Genomic DNA, 19,979 nt, shown 5'->3' on the forward strand with positions numbered 1-19,979 from the left:
CAGTTAGGGCTGTCGAGGGCTCCCCGTCTAATCCGCATTCTGTGTATTGGTTTCATTCCCGCTCGGTGACATCACAAGAGCTCTCGTGGGCCCGGGGTGTCAGCTGACGCGTTACACAAGCCCTGAAACCCAGAGACAGGGCCTCAGGGTACTTTATCTCAAGAGATTTAGGCTAAAATAGACTACACATTCTGTTCGTCCTCAGTGGTCGGTGGGACTGCAAGGAGAATGACTTAATATACACAATAAAAAAACATGCAAGCATGGGGATACCTTCTGCTTACTTTTGGTATGTTTTGTATAATGTTCTGAGTAGTAATTGGCATCAGTGCTCTTTAGTCCCTTGTCCTTGGTGCTGCTCATAGCCTTCAGTACCAGCGCCCTTCAGTACAGTTATGCCGGTTAGTTAGTGGCACTATAGACCTTGTTGTGAGTCGAATGCAGTAGTGCGCAGGGGTGAGAGTACATACACGCCTATTCTAAGATGCACAGAGTTTGGGACCACACTTTGTAACAACAAAATATTTTTTCCTGACATCAGGTGTAAGATGTCGGTGAAAGTGCCCCAGAATTGAGGATAAAAGTTTAATAAAAAGTGATTAATTTAATGCTTGAATTCATCTCAGCCACTGGTATTTACTCGGGTTACACCCAACTCCATCTTTTTTTATACACCATGCCACCTCAGTTTGGACCCAGACATATGCAAATCAATATTGACAGTTTGGGCTGGTCTGTTCCCATTGGAGCAGGGTCAAGACATGTTTAAATATATGACTAGGGCCAAACTGAGGTGAAATGGTGAGCAAAATAGCGATGGACAGAGCCAGGCGCGTAATTGCCATAGGGCTCAATGGGCAATATTCCCCCTTAAACCACCCCCCCCCACCCCGTCGTGTTTGGCTGCCCAGGCTGAGACAGCTTCCCGGGCACACACACAGCTGCACCTGAGTACTTCACTTCACAGGTCTTTAAAAGACCATTTACTTGCTAACGAGGCTTTGTTGTTTTTGACGATATTCAAGGGGACAACCAAGTCATAGGGTACAAAGAGAGAACATGCTGACAGTCCTTTCATGGAAGATGTAATGTGTTTCTTCCTTTGATCGGGTAACTGTGTTGCGTTTACATGACAAATAGGCTGTGGGTGTGTAGGGCGAATGAACCCATTTGCTTTACCCACTCCAGATTTTATAGTGAAAGTGCATGCATGCCGTGCATTGAAGGAGAATCAAGAGCTCGAGATCTCGGCGAGCGCGCCCTTAGGGCCTGGCCCCCCCAGACCCACGCGACACCCCCAGAGTCCGGTCCAGTAGCCCAATTGGCTACTGGACAGTAGAAGTACTTCCGGGTCGCCTACTACGCACGTCCGGCCAGAGCATAGAGAATTAGGGGCGTGCTAAGGGAGGGCTATTTAGCCCCCAGGTTCACCTCTGCTCTTCCTCTTTTTCCCGCTCTTTGACCCCATGATCAGCAGAGCGGAATCGATCTGTCGGACTTGGACTACCGCGGTCAGCTTGTGTAGGGTTAATCGCGTCATGGAAGGTCAGATTGCTGAGGGCGGTCGTTAAGCATTTCAGGTGCCTTGAATCCGGAGGTGGGGTGTCGGGGGCCGTGGGGAGCACTGTGTGGCCTTTGAGGCATGGTGGGCGGCCAGATTTTAAGTGGTGCAAGGTCCTTTGGCCCCCGCAGGACCCCGGTGGCGGCACGGTGTGCCCCCCCCCCCATTTTTTAAAAAACGTGCCAATTTGTGGGCGCAGCACCTCCCCTTTGTGATCCAGGGTTTGTGTGCGTGGTTCTGCCTGGGGCGCGCTAAGCATAAGGGGAAGAATCAAAAATTAGCTAGCATTCGCGCCAAGAATTTTCAATTCTATTAAGGACACGGAGGCGAGGATTATGCTTCTCTTTCATTTACTGTAAACTCACAGCAGCCAATAAACATACAGTTTATAAAAGTTAAACTACATTACTGTTGATTACAGCCAGTTAGGCGTCCTCTCCACCAGCTCTAGACAAAACGCGATGAAAATCAGTGGAAAATGAGCATAAAAACGTGTGCAGCCCAACCGAGTCCAAATCCTACTAGGAATAGCCCAATGGACGTGGCTTGGGGTGCACGCGTTCGCCGTGTGGTTTGCGGCTCTATTTGGCCATTCGGGCAATTAGGGAGAGCCCTGCGCCTTCCTACAGTCACCGGAGGAGCCCGGCCGAGGAATGAGAAACCCGCAGGGCGGGCCGGTACAAAATGCGCGAAGCGCGAGAGGAACGGAGCGAGGCTCCAAGCACGAGCGCCGCAGCGCCTTTAACACGGCTGCCGCCGCCGACCCGGAGGGGGGTCCCAGAGCGCGAAACACACGAAGCCCTGAAGAAAAAACAATTACACTGAAATTATCGGCAATCCACGGCGAAGCCATGTAAAGAACACCAAATAAGGTAAAATCAAGCAATCATGAGCAAAATATATAGACTCTTGTCAAGCAGTAATAGCAACATCAGAGTAATAGGAGCATAGCACTTATCTCTTGCTGTGAGCAGAAAAGAAAGAGGATGCTGGGACTGTTACCAGGGCCCTTGTAGGGCTAAGGAGGCGTGGCTTGGGCCAAGAATCATGGTTAATGTAGTTTAACTTTTATAAACTGTATGTTTATTGGCTGCTGTGAGTTTACAGTAAATGAAAGAGAAGCATAATCTGAAGCCTCCGGTCCTGTAATAGAATCGTTACGAGCGGTGCTGGAGGGAGTTTGCGTGCTATAATCTGCAGCTATAATCTGCAGGGGGTAACGTGGTATGGGTGGTCACGCGACGGGCATAACTTCGTTTGCAGTTAGAGCTTGTTTGGGTGAGCGAGTGTAAATCTTCCCACGCCTGATATTTCCTGGTGAGGGCATGCGAGCAGCGGGTTGGGACGTCCTTTGTCTGCTTCATCCTTTGCCTGCCTCGAGTGTCGGGGCACAGTAGTAGCGCAAGTGGGGCGATCGCGGGCATCACGGCCGGGTAGCTCACGTTGGTGAAAGGGACCAGCTTTTAAAACATAAGTTGGGTGTTCGATCCTCGTACCGCCCATAGCCTATTTGCCGGTCTCTTAGTAGGCGGTGTGTGGGGGTTTTGAGTAAATCCGATTCCCGCAGTTCCCTTGCTCACGCGCGGGGGATAATACATTGAGGGCCTCATTTATGGTAGCGCGTAAATCTATGGTGGCAGATTGGCGCGCATTTGCCCGGTGTAGCGGTGTGCAGCGCTGATAGCTAGAAGCGCTCCATGGTGTTTTAGTCACATTACGGTGGTGTGTGATCAGGCCCAGATCACACACCACCGTAATGTGGCTAAAACACCCTAGAGCGCTTCTAGCTATCAGTCACATCTCGCGCTCGGTAAATTATATTGGTTGCGCGCTGAGGGGAACAGAGGCAGCGTGTGAGTCAGTACTGTACTGTTTATCAAAGCAAAGAGAGGGGGGGCTTACCCAAATTGCACTTATCATACCATTGAGTAGGCTGGTCACAGGCACACAATGTCACCCAAGCACAATCAGAAGAGGAAGGAGGGCGAGTCAGAAATTGCACAGCTATTGAAGCTAGTGCTAGCAAAATTAGGCTTGGTGATTTAAATCTACACTTTGAGGACAGTACAAATAAAACTGCTTTGGATCTTATCTCAGATCTAAAAGCACTTGACCTTCACCTGATTAACTCAGAGGCAACTCATACCAAGGGTCACCTTCTGGACCCTCTCTTTGCCAATTTCACAATAATTGAAGCCCGCCCCTCACTCCCTCTCCCTTGGTCCGATCACTTTCTCATCCCTTTTATGTGGCAAACCATCATAAATACTGGCCACATGCCAACTCCAACAGAACGTGACAGACCATGGTCCAGAATATCTTTTGAATGCTGGACACAGGAGTTAATACGCTCTACCCCTCTTGCAGGCCCTGACCCCGTGATAGCCGACGACAACTTTACCAATTGGCTCACCTCTACCCTAGATATAGTCGCTCCCAAGACAGACCTAAAGAAAAAAAGTACCACCTTCAAATCACCATGGTACTCTCAGGAACTCAGGAACCTAAGGAAAATCTGCAAAATTCACGAGCGTAAATGGAGAAAAAAATGGGACCCTATCATCAAGGAAGAATACAAATTAGCGAGGAGGACATACAAAGCTGCGCGAAAAGCAGCACAAGCCTCCTTCTTTGATAAAAAAATCAAAGCTGCCTCCAGTTCCTCTCGTGAGACTTATAAAATAGTCAAAGAGCTCCTCAAAATACCTAATCCCCCCTCAAATCAACAACCCACAGTTGCCAGATGCAACCAAGTAGCTTGTTTTTTTCAAAATAAAATCACTAATATTTTACAATCACTTCCTCCTTTAATCGATCACAACCCCCAGGCCGTCTCACCAGCTCTCGTCACTTGTCCAACTCTAGACAGCTTCAACCAACTGTCTAATGACGACTTTCTGAAAGCCCTCTCCGACTTGAAAAGTGGCTCCCCTAACGACCCAGCACCCATCCGCATCCTTAAACAAGTCGGACCTTCCATCTCGCAGCTGGCCACTAGCCTTATCAATGCCTCTCTCAATCAAGGAGTGGTCCCCCCCAATTGGAAACACGCCATTGTTAAGGCTTTACAAAAAAAACCTGGTATGGACCCCGCAGATCTGACTAACCTCCGCCCAATCTCCCTCCTACCGGGCCTAAGTAAGATTGCAGAGAAGGTAGTCAACCAGCAATTGTCTGCCTTCCTTGAAACCAACAACCTTCTTCGCCCTACACAGACAGGCTTCCGACCTGGTCAAGGGACCGAGACAGCACTCCTGAAAGTGGTTGAAGAGGCCAGATGCATCTTGGATTCGGGAGGATCAGTGTTACTGATCCTCCTGGATCTAAGCGCTGCATTCGACACTGTGGATCACAAAACTCTGATCAATCGCCTCTCCAATCTGGGAGTAAGGGGTACAGCCCTTAGCTGGCTCTCATCGTTTCTAAAAGACAGAACATTTCAGGTCTGCGAAGGGAATGTGCGATCCGACATCCTCCCTCTCCAGTGTGGGGTCCCCCAGGGCTCTTCATTGAGCCCTACACTTTTTAACACATACATGGCCCCCCTGGAAGATGTGGTCTCCCCTTTTGGGGTAAAAGCCATCACATATGCTGACGACACCCAAATGATCGTATCATTCTCATTGGAAGAGGACAAGCTCAAAAATCTCCATGACTGTTTAGAAGGAATTCATGCTTGGATGTCCACCTCAAGGCTCAAGCTTAATGGCTCGAAAACCGAGCTCATGCTGTTGGGAAACAAAATATCATCTCTCCCCTCTGCCATGTGGCCAGCATGCTTAGGCCCTCTCCCACAACCCAAGACTGAATTAAAAAGCCTGGGTTTTTGGCTTGAACAAGACCTATCCCTGAAAACGCAAGCAAAAAAAACAGCTGGTACATGTGTGGGGTTACTGCGTTCCACCAGAAAGATCCTCCCATTACTTCCGGGTCCCTCACAGAAATTGCTAATTCAAGGTCTAGTCTTATCAAGACTGGACTATTCTAATGCTCTCTTTCTGGCTGCCCCAGAATCTACGATCAACATTCTTCAAAGAACACAGAATGCTGCGGCAAGGATCCTCACAGGGACCTCCCGTAGAGCCTCAGCCAAACCTGCCCTTAAAGCACTACATTGGCTGCCGATCCGCGAGAGGGTCAAATTTAAGGCCCTCTGTACCACTCATAAAGCTATGCAAAATCAAGGACCCCCAATGCTAAAAGCCATGATCTTCCCATATAGACCTAATAGGCCCCTACGCTCAGCCCAAAATCATCTGGCTACAGTCCACAGAATCAAAAAAGCCCGAACCGGAGGACGTCGCTTCTCAGTTACAGCGGCTACCACCTGGAATGCTCTGCCACCTCATCTTCGTTCCGAAACTAATCATATGAAATTTCGGAAGCTTCTTAAAACGCATCTCTTTCCGCAATAACTATCCTCCCTACCACCGGCCTCCACCCCCAGAGGTTCTGCAATCTCAGCGCTGGGATGCTCACGGGCAGCCATGCGCTATAGAAAACCCAAATTTCATTTCATTTCATTTCATGATGATAGTGATGAGAAACACGGCGGGGGGGCCCCGGTGTCGGACAGTGAGGAGGTTCCTGAGACAGTGGTGGGGGTCCGTCCTCGTAGAACCATAGTTCCACCGAAGGCTGCTTTTCCTCCACTAGTAAAAAAGCCTAGGGTGAGTAAGAAAGGAAACAGGTGCAGGGATTCAGAAGAGCTTCCTCCTGCACCTGCCCCTCTTGTGACCCCTCTGCAGCCAGTACTTCCGCTGCCTAGTGGGCCTGCAGCGCCAACGCCCAATTTGCCAGACCCAATGCTGCCATTACTTCCAGGGCTCCCAGAGCCGGGCCTTATTGCCCCTATTCCCATGGTACCTTCCATACCGGTGCACAACCCAGCCTCTGCCTCCTCCCAAGATAACCCCCCAACCAATCAGCCGGCTTCCAGGACAGGAACGGGACGATGTGGGCACAATATTGGCATAGATTAGAGGGATGTTGAAGGCCTTGACGCCAGCTCCCAATCCTCCTGCCGCAGTGTACAGCAGGGCATTCTGTAAAATAAATGGTAAAACGCTAATGCTGCAACTTTAGCAACGTTAGAAAACAGTTTATATAAAGAAGCCTATAAAATAAGTTAGAAAGAACGGGTTATCGTTCTTTCACTGTCTCATCATTTTTTAACTGAAGTATTTTATTCAACAAAGCCATGGTTGCTGCTTTTTTATTTTAAGGAACTAGCAACCATTGACAAAGCCAATAGTCCTGGCTTGTTGTTGGTGTAATGATGCCTGCTGTATTATATATCTGGATGCAATGACAGAAATAACATAATACCAGTCGGCCGCAACACTATGCTGAGAGCAGATTTTTAGCCTAGGTGTTTTAAACTACGCTCTTAATTACAACCAACACCTCCTTTGAAGAGACCCCCCAGTTTTTTTTTACACCACTTAAAGCCCTGGAAACACCATGTTACAGTCACCTCACATCCTGGCACTGTGCATCATGCATGACTTATACGTTTTCAGTCTGCCTATGTGCATGGGCATAGTGAACTCTCCACCACCCCACCCCTTGCTGTAGTTCGTCCTTGATAGGCCTCTTCTGCCTGCAACTCTGCAGACAAAGGCTCAGCTCATAATGTGAAAAGGTGAGTGAGTAAATAAGTGAAGGAATGTCTGAATGGATTAGTGAAAGGATGAATGGATGAATGAAAGGGGGAATGGATAGATAATGAAGGAAAGGAAGGATGGATGAGTGAATGAGTGGAAGTATGGATGAGAGAAAAGGTACATAGATGGATGTATGGGTGGAAGGGTGGATGGATGGGTAAAAGGGTGGATGGGTGTGTGAAAGGATGAATGGATTAGTGAAAGGGCAGCTGATGGGCAAGTAAATTGGTGGATGGGTTTGTGAATGGATGGATGGATGAATGTAAGGGTAGATGATGGGCAAGTGAATGGGTGGATGGATGAGTTCATAAGTGAAATGGTAAATGGATGGATGAGTGAAAGGGTGGATATAAGGATTGATGAGTGAGTGAAAGAGGGTAGATGGACAAAAGGATGGATAGATGAGTGAAGTGAAAGATGAGATTAATAATTCAAGCATTCCAACCATTATAATACCTTCATTGCGTCCCAATTACTTTAAGGAAGACAACAGGAAGTACATACCCCCCACCCACCCACCGGTAAAAAAATGGTGGGGAGCCACGGCCAACTGCCGGTTAGGTCAAGAGAGCCACAAGTCAAAAAAGTTTGGGAACCACTGGGCTAAGCACATCAATTTTCAAGTTAATATATTTCAAAATTGTCATACTTCATGTTAATAAGACAAAAGATTATATGCAGCTGCACTCTACACTTGTGATTATAATGCTCCCCAATGAGTAAAATGCGATTTCCATATATCAATCATATAAACTAATCATGTAGACAATTCGAGCTTATCCTTTGTAAACGTTTCAAGGGGATGTACGTATTCCATGTGAATGTTCAGTGCAAATGTTTTCAACTGCACCCACTTATCACACATGGGTTTTTGGCAGTGCAGGAAAAAACAGGCAGAAGTCTATAGATTGAGAGCAAAAATGCAAACTGAAACAAATTGAAAACATTAGACACGAGTAACCTTTTCTAAGACACAACCAGAATTAAATGGCGTTCTTTTCATAAAAGTTTCTAATGTGTCAAAAATCCACGGTAGCAACTGGGCCCAGCAGAATCCATCTGTAAGTGGTCAGCTTCGATTTTACCTAAAGGGCACAAACTGAAACGAGCGTGTTAAAAAGAAGAATGGCAAGTTGAGGATGACCTTCGAGTACATGTGAATGTATCTGCCAATGTTACTACAAATTGGTAAACAAGGCGCTACATAATTTCTCTTTCTCCCCGTCTGACTGAAATATTGTATTTTATCACTGCATAGCCCTAAGACGATACAAACTTTTGATGAAACCATTGAACTGCATTTCGTTTTCCAGAGGAGTACAGTACACAAATAAAGACAGAAAGCAAACACGAGCTGCTAGCGGTGTCTATTGTTTGACATTCCAAGCACCCTGCCCCCTTCAGCCTGCGATGAGGATTAGAACATTTTCCCCCAAATGGGTTTTCTAAGCTCCTCTTCTGTTTGTCCTGTCCAGGGCTCAAACAAGACAGATCGCCAGTGTTGCCGCAGACAGCGCCCCGCCACCCTCTCGGCTAAGTGAAATGCTTGTTCCCGAGATTACAGTAATTACAACCGCAGCGTGAGCTCCAAACACGCGCTAAATGAAACATCAGCACGTCAATGGGCAGATAAACAGCGCATTCTTGCTTTAAGACAACCCCCCGGGCGGACCTAACAAGCGCAAATTGACCTGCCAGCTCGGAACGAGCCTGCTCTTCGGGGCCCAGAGTTAAAGTGGATGGCCGTAGTTGGCGGGGAGGCGCACTCGGGATGCACACGGTGCCCCCTAAACCCACAGAACGAGAGTATGATTTATGGGACCCGCCTAACGCCAGGGCATACTGTCTCTCCCCTGTGGCGGCACGGGCTGGAGGTGACAGAGGCTGAAAGAACGGGGCGCCGGGCACATGTCAATCTCCCGTGTGTGTGTAATTAGCTCCATTTTGTCACACAAATATTTGTTGCAGCTACTGAGCAGCGGCCCCGCTGTAACATAACATCCCCACGCAGTGATTTACGATGTGGTTCAGTTTCCAGCGGTCAAGCGCTTCCTTTCAGTGGCTAAATGATGTTTTAAGGGTATCTTTGGACGCTTGCCTGGTCTGGAACTTCCTGACGTAAGAGAAAACGAATTCAGCAAATGTACAAGTTGAAAACATTAAGGCCCAGAATTTAGGACAAGTTGCATAACCGGGTATGTTAAACACCAACCAACTTGGAAATCTGACCCTTTCACAAACAGGGTCCCCCTGCATCCGACCCCTGCACAAACGGGGGTTAAGGTAGAGGTCACTAAACACCGATCCGCTTGTAATCAGGGCTCTCTGTACTGGTCACGCGTGTTTTACGATTCCTGCGTAAACCTCCGTCTGCGCATGTGTAAGAATTACGAGTTGGGCGATATTTACTGCATCTAATAATTACTGTCTGACTAACACTTTGGTCAAACCTGGCGGAATTTAACAGGGGGAAAGTGTATGGTTTTCACCGTACCCTGTTCCAGATTACCAAATAGGCACAGTAGGCGCCCACCTATGGGGCCCACTCCCGCGACAACGGATCAAAATAATATTTATTTGATCTTGAAAGAATATTACAAATAATCTTTCTTAAATTGTTTGCAAGGAGGGCCCTAAAATGTTGACTGTTTTGGGGGCTCAACAGGGTCTAATCTGACACTGGCAGCATCATATGGATTCTGGTGCATTAAGCACAAAAACCCACATTATTCCCCAGAAACTTGTAATATTAATTGCACTCCCTAAATATTGCACCCCAGGGGTTCCTTATTTATCTGGTGCACTACAAGCATATGGATTGTGACAAACTCAAAATTAGTAATAAGATTTAGTAATATGTTCACATCACAAGGAGGCTGATCCCTCCCCCTAAATGCCGCTCCATTATTTTCTTGGTTCAGGTGTGTTCTGACATCAAAACACACCTGCAATAAAAATATGTTGCTTTTTCTCATCTGTTTTTGTGTTAGCATCAAAGTGCTTACCGCTTAGGAAAGCTGTCAAAATGCACCTTTCTGAGACTACCTTTCCTCGTTTCATTACATAACTCATTAGGCTGGGATGTATCCAGTCAGGACTCTCCTGAACAAACAAATCAATGACAACATATGAGTCAATAATATATACAGGATTTTCCAAGGTCATATTTATCCCTAACAAAGTACACATTTAGCTTAAAAGTCATTTATGTATTTGAAAGGCAATCTTAACAATTTTCAGACAATAGGAATTAGTCATATAGACCTGTCCACTCTGTCCATTATCACATACGGGCAAAAGGACCCACATGTTCCTGCTTGGGGGAAAATCCTAAGGAGCGTCTGACAGGACAACAGATCTAGAGTCCTCCAATCCCAAATGTATAGGAGGGTCTATTACAGAAAAGCCAGAGACTAAAGGCATGTGTTCGGCCAATATCTTGATCTCACCAACCCCACCCCTGTGGGAAATATAGAATCAAAAATACACGGATCAATTCCTCAATGTTATTAGGCAGAGATTACAAAATATTTTCAGGAATGTTAATCTACTCTCCACCAATACGACCAACTAAGTTCTGAAGTCCCAAACAGCATTTCAACTAACAAATGTATCCTACTGATCATTAAAAGAATGGTTTAAGGGAGCCATATACATGGTGGACCCCGGCGAATGGATGGAGCATGCACATGTGGTGCTTAGTGTCTTGCACCTATTTCGAGCACTGTAGCTCCTTCCTGGAATGGGTTTTTTAGTCAGGTTGCATGGACCAATATGGTCATACACCATCTAGATGATTCTTTGTTTGTGGGCTCCAAAAACTCCAGCAGTTCAAGGCTCATTGAACTAATTTGCAAAACTTATGAACAAGTTCAGGATGGTACACAGACAAAATATCGATTTTTAAATATCGATATACAAAAATATCGAAGTTTAAATATCGATGGGACAAAATATCCAAGGTAAGTAATATCGACAGTCTTAATATCGATATTAGTATGATATCAGTAATATCGAAGTTGTAAATATCGATGTCAATAATATCGAAATTAATAACTTCGATGTTACTAATATAATTTTTAAATAAATTTAGTGTAAATTATATTGTATTTATTATGTTTTATTATTTATTTTTAATGTAATTTAATTAAATATTGTCTTTTACTACTGTAGCGGGTTGTGGGTTTATAGGGGAATAGGGTGGGAAGTAATTTAATTATGTTAAATTAATTATTAATTAGTAGGAATTATTAATTAATTAATTAAGAAATCATTTTTAATTATTTTTAATTAATTGATTAATTGATAAATATATTCTGTAGCGGGTTATGGGTTTATAGGGGAATAGGGTGGGAAGTAATTTAATAATAATTAATTAATTGATATATGTTTGTACATATTTTAATTAATAATTAATTGGTAATTAATTTATATTAATTAGTTAATTAATTAATATAATTTTGTACATATTTATAATTATTAATTAGTTGGTAATTAATTAATATTAATTATTTAATTACATTAATTATAGTAATTTTTATATATAATTTATTGTTATTCTTAATTAATTAATTGGGAAAAATAATATTAATTATTAAATTAAATTAATTACAGCAAATGTGCTAATATATTTACTTTATTGTTATTGTTAATTAATAATTAATTGGTAAATAAATAATATTAATTAATTTTGGGTAAAGGAGTATTTTTAGGGTTCAGGGTCAGTTTTCCGTTTTTGGGTAAAGGGGTATTTTTAGGGTTCAGGGTCAGTTTTCAGTTTTTGGGTAAAGGGGTATTTTTAGGGTTCTGGGTCAGTTTTCAGTTTTTGGGTAAAGGGGTATTTTTAGGGTTCTGGGTCAGTTTTCAGTTCATGGGTAAAGGGGTATTTTTAGGGTTCAGGGTCAGTTTTCAGTTTTTGGGTAAAGGGGTATTTTTAGGGTTTAGGGTCAGTTTTCAGTTTTTGGGTAAAGGGGTATTTTTAGGGTTCAGGGTCAGTTTTCAGTTTTTGGGTAAAGGGGTATTTTTAGGGATAAGGGTCAGTTTTCAGTTTTTGGGTAAAGGGGTATTTTTAGGTTTCAGGGTCAGTTTTGGGTTTTTGGGGTACAGGGATATTTTTAGGGTTCAGGGTCAGTTTTGGGTTTTTGGGGTACAGGCGTACAGGGTAAAAACAAAAAAATATTACATTAAATCAAATAAATTACATGAAAAAAATTAAAATTACATTAAATTATTAAGTGTTTTATTTATTTTAAATGTATATGTATTAGTTTTAATTTTGTTTTAATATTTTTATTTAATATTTGTAAAATTATATGTATTTTAACATTATTTTTACATTATGATTAATACATTTAAAAAAACGATATTTTTGATTCCGATATTTTTGTACTACGATATTATTTTTTCGATATTTTTGTACTTACCTTAATGAAGATAGGATTCCGATATTTTTGCTGTCGACATTTTTGCTCCGATATTTTTGCATTTCGATATTTTGTCTGTCGATATTATGTCAGACATTCGTTCAGGATACTACTTGCAGCAGAAAAACCCACCAGCCCAGAAACATGCCTAGCTTTCTTAGGGACTGAGATTGAGTACCATATTGGGGTGTGTTGGCTACCACAGAAGAAGGTCCAGGCCTTTAAGAATGAATATTGCCCGCCGCCTGCTTTTTTGGCATTCAATTTATAGGAGGGAAAGCAGCACATGGAGGGATTTTGGACCAACAGGGCCGGTGGGATTAAAAAGCTCCCTGTTAGGGCTCTGAGTCAGAAGTTAAATTATCGGACCTTCCCTCATCTCCCAATTTGGCAAGGACCAACTTCAGGAGTTGAGCCAACTCAGGATCACACCCCTTTCTTTAACACCTGGCCATTCTTGGCTGCCAACCTATCCTATTGGGGAAAGCACAAACCTAAATAAGAAGGTAAGTACAATCAATTCAGATTGACCCATGCAGTACCAATACCTAGGTGCTCAGCACTCACCTATGTTGTCTGGTCCTGCAAAGCTGCAATTCCAATAGGGCAAGATGCACACATAGGCTCTACAATGTGCAGGAGCATACAGGGTCAGCCACCCCGGAGCCAGGAAGGTGGAAGTAAGGACCTATACGGTGAGGGCCCAGTATGGCCAGGTATTTCTGCGTCCCCGCCCCAAATTGACATCCCTTCTCAACCATGACCGACCCCAGGGGTACCACAACCCCTCCACTCTCCACGAGGCATAGCTATACATTAACACAATTGTCTTGGGTTAGGGGTTGCAAGAACCCCGGCCATATTTTATTAAATTGATCAAACATATTTAAGATTTCATATTTACAATACACAGAAAATCCATCCATCAGTCCAGAATATTCATACAGCAACCACATTTCTTATACAATGTATTTACATTTATCTCGGATGGCTAATATTAACATTTTGTCTAAGACATAGCCATTCCTAACCTAAAATGAACTCATGTACATTATTGTTCTCTGCGTATCACGATTTGAGCCTATGGGCAAGGTCATGACAAGTTCAACTATGTGCTAGGTCCACCACTCCTACCGGAGTTACCTTGCGCCGGAGGCCCGGTCGCCCAGAAGGTGACCTCCCTCGGTCACCCTCTACGCCCTCAAATACAACCTTCAAGGGGCTGTGCTGTTATGCCAACTTGGCGCCCATGCGCCTGTGCAGGGATTGGCCGAAAGGCCTTCCGGAAGCAGAACCTCTCCACCCGCACCCTCCAGTCTACCGGCCGTAAACGCCCTCTGGAGTTCTATGAGAGACCACTGCCCTATGCCCTCAAATACTACATCCAAGGGGCTGTTTTGTTATGCCAACTTGGCGCCCATGCACATGTGCAGGGATTGGCCCAAAAGGCCTACCGGAAGCAGAACTTCTCCACCCCCACCGTCCAGACTACCGGCCGTAAACGCCCCCTGGAATTCCATGAGAGAACACTGTCCCCCCCAGGCGTCCCCATTGAAAAGGTTGATGCCTACTGTGGACCGTCAAATGCCCCACCAATCCTGACCTTATTGCAGACCAAGGATACCATCACATAAAATACAACAATACCACCGCCCTGCGAGAGAAAAAAGTTTGTTATGTAAATAGTACCAAAAGCCTGAAAAAACATATTACAACCTGAAAGAGAAAAATTCAAATAACCTGTAACAGAACACCAGAAATGCACTCATTAAATCTGCTTGCTGCCTCAGGTGATGATGGGTGGGCACAAAAGGAAAATATCCATCATGTAAACGGCTCTGTTGCTGCTATGCGGAGTGGCAAGGGAAAAGACAGTCCCGCCGCACCTCAGCCTCTTTTACACTGAAAACCGGCAGGATCCAGATTGGACCTGCCTCCCATGCCCCGGAAGCACTTGAGTGCTTCCGGGGCATGCCCTCTTTCTGCCAATCAGGGACGGTGGTCGGGGCTGGTGCTGGTCACATCACCAGCCCCGCCGCTCTATGGCATCGGGGACCAGCACAACCGCCATAGTTGCTGCCTGCCTGAGTCCCGGTTGGCACTTTATCATACTGGGGCTTAGATAAACTGTGATAATGCGTTAGCCCAAGAACAATTATAGGACTAGGAAAAAAATTATCAATGACCAAGAAATACTCTTTGGGGTTAGGAAACGTAGAGACAAACAGCCAGATTCATCAATGTCCCGATTTGCGAGTCCTTAATAGCGATTATTAAGGAATCGCTATTAATGACTCGCAAAACGGGATTCATGTAGAAATCGCAATATTATTTGCGATTCCTACAGCTTCCTTATTTGTGATTAGCAAATTGCTAATCGCAAATAAGGAATGACTCCCCATGCATTCCTATGGGCCTAAAGGCCCATAGGAATGCATGGGGAGTCATTTCTTATTTGCGATTAGCAATTTGCTAATCGCAAATAAGGATGCGATTTCAAGGTTGCCAGGGGTGTCCAAAGGACACCCTGTAGCACCCCTGAAATGTAAATGTAGACTGATGTTGCGCACACACATGTCCAAAGGACATGTGTGTGTGTAACATACAACTTAGAAAAATGCACTAAATAGCTTTTTTCAAAGTTTTCGCTATTTACCACGAAGTCAGACTTCGCGGTAAATAGCGGCCAAAAATAGTGATTTCGCATTCAAAAATAGTTCATGAATTGCATTTAAGGAATCTCAAATAGAGATTCCTTAAATGCAATTCCTCGCAATTTAGTGATTTCGCATTTTGCGATTTTTGCATTTGGGATGATGAATCCCAAATGCAAAAATTGCGCTCGCAAAGGGCCAGATTCTCAGAATCTGGCCCTTTGCGAGATGATTTTTCAATGATGAATCTGGCTGAAAGACCAAAAGGACTGCACGTTTACTCTGTTGGGTCAGAGAACAAAAAATATTTAAATCGGAGCAGTGAGGCCATGCTGGTGCAGTGCTCGAACATACCAGAGGCCGTGCTAATGTGGCACCCGCTAACTTATTAACAGAGGCTACGCTGGCGCAGCACTTTCAATTTAGGGAACAAACTCTGTTGAGCCTCAAGGCAATTGGAGGCAGTGCAGATGCAGCACTCAAATAAAGGAAAATTACTCCGTTAGGCCCAGGCAAGTAAAGGCCGGCCCATATGCAGTGCTCCTCAGGGCAGGGAAACAAAATTCCATGAATCTGTTGGGTGGGCGCAGCGCTGTCCCCAGATCAAATGGATCTGCCTTCGCCGTCGGTATGGCCACCGAAAACAAATTAGCGGTAAGGGTTAACCCGGCCTAAATATCTCTTGGCCATCGCAGGGGTAGTTGTGACGTGCAAATCATGCTAGTTCCAGATGCTCTCCTACTCAGGAGAGTCGAGAATATGGCGGAGAGCCGGGGGCCATCATCGGGGGTGGGTTTTTTGCCCCGGGCCTGTGGTCAGATCTAGGGGGAGGATTGGCTAGATTTATGCGCCGCCCTGGAAGTACTAAAGTGCTTCTGGGGTCACCGGGTCAACCCCGGCCATAAATAGGAAGCCGATCGGCTGTGAGCAGGTCTCTTTGCTCTTGGTCACCGATGTATGCGCAACTCGCTGATCTCTGCTCTATTCATCGCCAATGCCCCCCACCACCAGGCCTGCTGTAAAACAGTGACCACAGCGCTGCTTTCAGCCCCTTACCTGCTCTGCCCTCTGGGGGCGGCGTGGGCTGAGCTCTTTTTATCTTGCTCGCCCGACCAAAGAATTTTTTTATCCATCTTGACTCTGGTGGCACCGGAGAGCCTTAAGGGGCTGCGAAGGCTGTGAGGTAAGAGGGGGTGTCCTAAAGGGGCCTTGGAGGGCCTCTTTTGGGGCAAAGTGTGATTTTTGTACCTGTTTGAGGGGTGAGTTATGGGGCATTTGAGGGCTGCTTTTTTGCATGGTCCAATATGGCCTGGTATTGCTGAGTCCCCTTTCATGGGCTGAATTGTTGACCCCTCAACACTCCCCTCCAAACAGGGATCCCAGGATGGTTGTTTACAACCTCCCCTCTTTCCCCCGAGGCACTGATAATAATTCATCCAAACACAGAAATTGGATTAGGGGTCGGATAAACCCGGCCGTGTTTTATTAAAATTAACTAGCAGCCCGACCCGACGTTGTTCGGGAGTAAAAGGCTGCTTCAGGGCCCCCGCCCGCCCCGCAGAAGAGTTGTCTGTGCAAGTCCTGGCCCTGTTCAACTGATTTGGCCCACTTGTGTTATTTTTTTAATTCGTATGTATTGTTTTTCGCATTTTATGTTGTCCGCAAGATGTGAGGAAAGTGTTGTGTCACATGTTTAATGTTTTTTTTTCTATCGAAGGCTCTTTCCGTGTGTTCGTTTTTGTATCCCTTCAAAGAAGTTTCCCTTTTGTTTTGTCAATTGTGTGGTGAAGTCCTGGTAGTGCTCGAGTGATTATGGGCAGTTGTGTTATTTTCGTTATTCGTATGTCTTATTGTAAGCGTTTTATCTTGTCCGCAAGATGTGAGGAAAGTCTTGTGAATGCGCAGTCCATTGCATTTCTCTGTTAAGAAATGTCAGCTTTTTTTGTTCGTGTTTACCCCCCAGTGACGTTGTTGGTCAATGGCTAATGGTTAAAGACTTTTTTTTGTAAGCCGAAGTCGTGTGTGTGTTTTCTTTAGTGCGTTGTGATTGGTGTAGTATGCGATTAATCCCCTGCCCCCTGTGTGGCGTCATTTGACACTCCTCGTCGATGGAAGGCCCGCCCGGTTTTTAATGCGAAGGCGTCAATGTTGTCTGGGTAACTGCAACAAACGTGTGTATATTTTTTATAGTGCGCACCTCTGCTGTTTTTTCATACTGTTGTTACCGTGCTGTATGTGTGAATTTAAATTCATTGAAAGCGCATTTCCGCTGTATGTGTTGGGATTTGCAAATGTTTGTTAGAAATTCATTGAAAGCGCATTTCCGCTCTATGTCTGCATATTGTGCGTTCTAAATTCAGTAAAGCGCATTTCCGCTCTATGTGTGCATATGTAAGTCTGTTGTGAAGTCACTTGGCCTATGTTTGTTATTTGCATTTGGCACGGCCCTGTAAACGCCCACATTTGTTGTTTGAGACGCCCACGGCCACGCCCCCAAGGGACTACTTTACCACTTTTGGCGTTTTTGCTTTTTTAATGTATATGGTGTACATATCTATAGCCTATGTCCTTCTGCCACATCTCCCCTTTCAAATGGTGTATTGGGTGTAGTGATTGGTGCATTACTTTTGTAGTTTACCTGGCTCAAAGGTTTGTGTTCTCTCTTTATAATAGTAGTATAGATAAAGCATAATAAAAAATTATGAACACAATTTTTATACGCAGAAAACCCAAACATATTCAATAACATTTCAAATACACATATTTACACATCTTTGATGGCTAACCTTAACTTGCAAGGTCATGACTGTTCCCAACTACTTTCCAGGTCCCCCTTTAATGGAGTGACCTTGAGCAGGAGGCCCGTCTGCGCATCAGATTCCTTTCCGCGGGCACCCCCTATTTCCTCCAATACTACCTCCCAAGAACTGATGTTATGCCACGTTGGCACCCATTGGCCTGTGCGAGGATTGGCCCAAGGGGCCTGCCGTAAGCGCCACTTCCTACCCCCGCACCCTTTAGCCTACCGGCCTTAAGCACCTCCTGTAAGGTGATGAGCAGGACACAAGTCGTAAAAATAGAAGTGAGGGGACGCTGTCACCGGAAGTGATGTCACGACAGGAAGTGATGTCACGAAAGGTGCCGAGCATCCTCATCCCAGAGAGGCCAAAGAGTGAAGTCCAGCTGTTTGGCAGGGGGGACGGCGTCCCCCGAGTAAAATAAGTGGGGGGATGCCGTCCACCCTCGTGGTACCCCTGAAGAACCGGGTTTTAGAACCCAGTGGCACCAGGGGCACGCCCAAAGTCTTCGGGTTCACCTGTCTTAGTATACAGAGACACGGGATACTTCTCGGTGGCGTCAAAGATCGAATTTATTGGCTGCAACCAGGAACAGAAGTCCACGAAGTACAACACCGGTATATTTGTCGGAGACTGCTCAAATTTACAAGACGAGTCATACTCTTTTATGCCAAAAATCACATTCCGGACAAACACCCACTATTTACAATTTGTCCAATCATAGGCATTATTGCAAAAGGTATCGCATGACGACAAACCCACTTTTCAGTTGCCGGCCCACCATTAATTACACAGGAAAGCCCAACATTCCTTCTTGCACAAGCCGGACAAACCCATAATAAAAGACCACAACCCTTATCATAAACAGACCATAAAAGAAAGAACAGAAACAGATAAGAAGCAGGAGAAGGGGTGTGTGTGCATACCAAACTCTACAATGTCCTGTGCTTTGATCCTCAATCTTGATCAGCTGTCGGGCAAAGAACTGGCCTAACAGGGTCAGCTTCAGGCAACGAGGTCAGCTCACTCGGTTCATACAAAAGTCAGCACGAACTCGAGCTAATGCATACGTGTACTAAAAGACTCGTTCGGCCGTAGTCATCGGCCTATGTGAGGGCAACCACAAAATGGCTGCCATACACAAAATGGAACCCAAGGTTCAGAACGAAATCCCTAAATACACACTGAATCCTTCGTTCTAACATGACGAAATCACTCGCACTTGCCGTACTCACTAGTTATGTTTCGCTACTATCAAATTCGTAACGAAACCATGACATTTATAAAACGGGTTCAGAATTCACGGAACCTCAGTCCCTCCTTTTGCCCTTACATGGGCAATCACTCAGTCTGTATCGGAATCAATGTCAATATTCATCAGATCATCAAGATGCTGCTGGAGCATTATCCTATTACTCAGTACTTCTCTCGAGACAGGTCTTCTTACACACGTAGTAGCACAAAGGCCACATATAGCAGGAGCATACTGTACACAGAGACAAAACGAAAAAAGAATCGCTTAAGCCATCCCAATGATCATCAGAATCTTCTATCCCCAAGTGGATAACAATTCCCAAAACCACCCAGTCAACGACCAGTCTCCTTCGTCCACATGTATAGACTCGGAGACCCTATGTAACTTGGAAATGGCCTGGTATACTGTAGGAGCATTATCTGGAATGAAAACGCAGCAACTCGATTGGATCATTTTACATACTCCACCTCGGTCTGCAAGTATAACATCTAAAACCATACGATTTTGTAATGTCATAAGACGATCTGATTGAAGCTCGGCAGTCAAATTACTAAGGGCACCAGCAGTTTCATTTATGGTGGACTCAACCACTCTCGTCAATTGCCGTATATTTCTACTATTA

This window comes from Lissotriton vulgaris, chromosome 10 (assembly GCF_964263255.1).
Source record: "Lissotriton vulgaris chromosome 10, aLisVul1.2, whole genome shotgun sequence".
Classification (NCBI taxonomy): domain Eukaryota; kingdom Metazoa; phylum Chordata; class Amphibia; order Caudata; family Salamandridae; genus Lissotriton; species Lissotriton vulgaris.